The following is a 3,159-nucleotide window of genomic DNA, read 5'->3' on the forward strand; positions in this document are numbered from 1 at the left end:
AATATGGTGAATGAACAATTGTGGAGCAATGTGTGAAGTCCAATTAAAAATATGAAGAAAAGAAAAAAGAAAATAAAAACCATGAAGAGGACAGAAGCTAAAAAACTGAAACCAAATGTAATAATGGATATCAGAAATGTTTACTAACAAAAATTAATAAAAAATAGTTAAAATTTATTTTCTTTAATATTTATTAATTATTATTAAAATTAATAAATATTAAATAAAATTAATTTAATTTATATTTTTTTCTTTCCAATTAGTATTAACGATTCATACATGGTTGGTCCATTCCTTCAGTCTTACGTAGAGTGTTTTGTTTTTCATCTAATAATATATTTTATTAGATGTCTTTTAGAAAAGATGCTATTATTTAGAAACAATATTTACATCTTGGACTAGTTTTAGTTTGATTTTTTCTTTGATTTTATTTACCTATTTATTATTTTATTTTGAGTAAATTTTAAAATTTTCTGATCATATCTTTATTTTCAATAAAATAAGATATTTGCAATTATTATGGTCAACAAGTAATATATTGAATATATTATGTGTACATAAAAAATAACTGCGAAAATCAATTATAAGTATAAAATATATGTTAAAATATAAATATATATTAAAAATAAATTAAACTATACATATATTTATATATGAATATATTGGTAACTAATTTTAATAGTTAATTTTGATGTACAAATAATATTTTGGTGCATTCTACCATATAGATCAAAATTGTATAGAGAAAATATAAATTATTTTGTGATTATTTTTTATTATATGAAAAAAATTTCTTCTAGGGATTAAACTCGTTAATTATACTATTTGATTCCATAAAAAAATATCTACAAACTTATATCTTTATCGTATAATTCACCTAACATTTTTATATATCTAAATATGAAGGTGGCTATAATAAATAATAGAGACATTATGATGAAGTATGCACAAAAGACATGAACACATTATCACACGTTGAATTTTGTTTTTTTTACGTGGAGAAAAAATCTAAATGTTAGGATCTAGATTTATGAGAGCGAAAGAGGCGAGTCTCATTTTGTCAAAAACATAAGTATTGAGAGAAAACACTGTCCAGGTTTTTCAGGAGAACAACATACTTTGAGCATTTATTTCTCACTCGTTTACCATTGGATCAGTATGAATTTTGGACTGCATATTTAACTCATCTTATTTTTCATTTTGAACGGTGAAGATTTTGATTATAGATATACAATTGGAGAAATTGAACTCGGATAGAGATTTTTTTTGGTATCTTCATCTTATTTGTTCTTGTTTGAGTTTTGAAACTTTAGTTATTTGACTTGTTTATATACACTTTAGTAAAACTATTTTTTAGATTTAGGTGACTCGTGTTTTTACTTTTTACATTTAAAAAGTTTTTCACGTTAAAAAATTTTGGGATGATAGCTTGCTTTTATTTTTTTTGTTTATGTAATTTTTTTGCTGTTATTTAATATTATTGTACTGCTATTATTATTTATTATTAGTGAAAATTATTACTCTTCTTATTCTTATAAGTAAAAAATTATGTGTTTTATTCCTATCACACACGTAATGGCTTGAATCGCTTGCTACAGGTGAAGCGGAGTTGCTGATGAATTTTCTTTTATAATAGTATACATTATTCTGTTTTATGAGTAGTACAGTGTTAGGAGTGGTTGGTTTATCTTGTGTATATGTGCTCTTTTGTATATCATAGTTGTTGTGATTTAAAGTGTAATTATTGTGATTTGATAAAATCATGTGATTCGTGGACATTATCCAAAAAATGAATAATGAATCAAAGGTTTTTTGTTTTTTGTTTTTGGGTTGAGTTTGTACAGACTATCTAAGAAAAACTTGTAATAGTCTAATAGGTTTTAGTTGAATATTCCATACATATATTTACTCAACCTTAGTTTTAAACGAATATGCAGTTCATAATAGAAACATACCTGAATATGTAGCTAGATTGTGGATCAATAATATATATAACTCCTATATTCTCTAGGAACCTGTAACAATACAGCACATAGAAAAAGAAAAAGAAAAAAAATTATTCGATATATGAAGGGAGGATGAGAACAAGGACAAGGAATTGAATGGAAATAATGAGAAATTGATACCTTAAGAAAACTCAGAAGACTCGCTCTATATTAGTTTCTGGTTGTCCTCTGAATGTCACCTATTTATGTAATTTTGCTATTGAATAACATATTTATAAAATCTCCTATTCATTATCAATTAATCATTACTTGATTGTGATTAGATTATAGGATGAGATTTGATATGAATTTAAGTTGATTGCTGCTATAATAATCAGATTTTTAAAAAAAAAAAAAAGTTTCTATATTATTTCATCTGTTTTCTTACTTATTATCTATTATCTGATTTCGCAAAGCGAATGGAACGCTCCTGGTTAATCTTTCAGGTTGCCTCTATTGTTCCAGTACTCTCTAAAAAATTGGAGGTATATTATTCCTGTATTTTTAATGTGTAAAATAATGAGATCCTAAATGGATACAACCTTTTTTTCTCCCGAAGATTTATCAAACAAAAGATCAGGCATTTTAGTTTTAATCAATGAAATATGTTGAGAAAGAAAAAGAGATTAGTGACAAAAATGGGTGATTAGACAGATTAGTGTTTCATATTTCCTGTGTTTTACTATTATTTTAGTTCTAGTCAATAGTCTTCGTTGGAAAAATAATGAATTTTTTTCTTGGGTCAAGAACAACAGTAATATTGTTTATGGTAAACAGCAAGTGTTCTTTGGAGTGGAACGTGATGAAATCTGCTTAAAGCCTTTTTCTTTTTTCTTTGAAACTGAAGCCTTTTCTTATTTATATTGTTAGGGAATAGGCCTAGAATAAATCAGAATACCAAAGCCCAATAAGACATGACTGAGAAAAAACCAACGAAGACAAAACAAAAATAGTCCGACCAAAAATAAAATATGAAATTCGGGTGAATAGTCAAATTAGTCCCTAAAAGATAGGACATTCTTTAAATTCATCCCTGAAAGATTTTTTCAATCAAATTAGTTTTTCAAAGTTTGTGAATTAATCATATTTGTCTTCCAATCATTCCATTAACAATTTTCTTCAAAGATTGATGTTATATAATGTTAATTGACAATATATATATATATATATATAT

Source organism: Arachis duranensis, chromosome 5 (assembly GCF_000817695.3).
Source record: "Arachis duranensis cultivar V14167 chromosome 5, aradu.V14167.gnm2.J7QH, whole genome shotgun sequence".
Lineage (NCBI taxonomy): Eukaryota > Viridiplantae > Streptophyta > Magnoliopsida > Fabales > Fabaceae > Arachis > Arachis duranensis.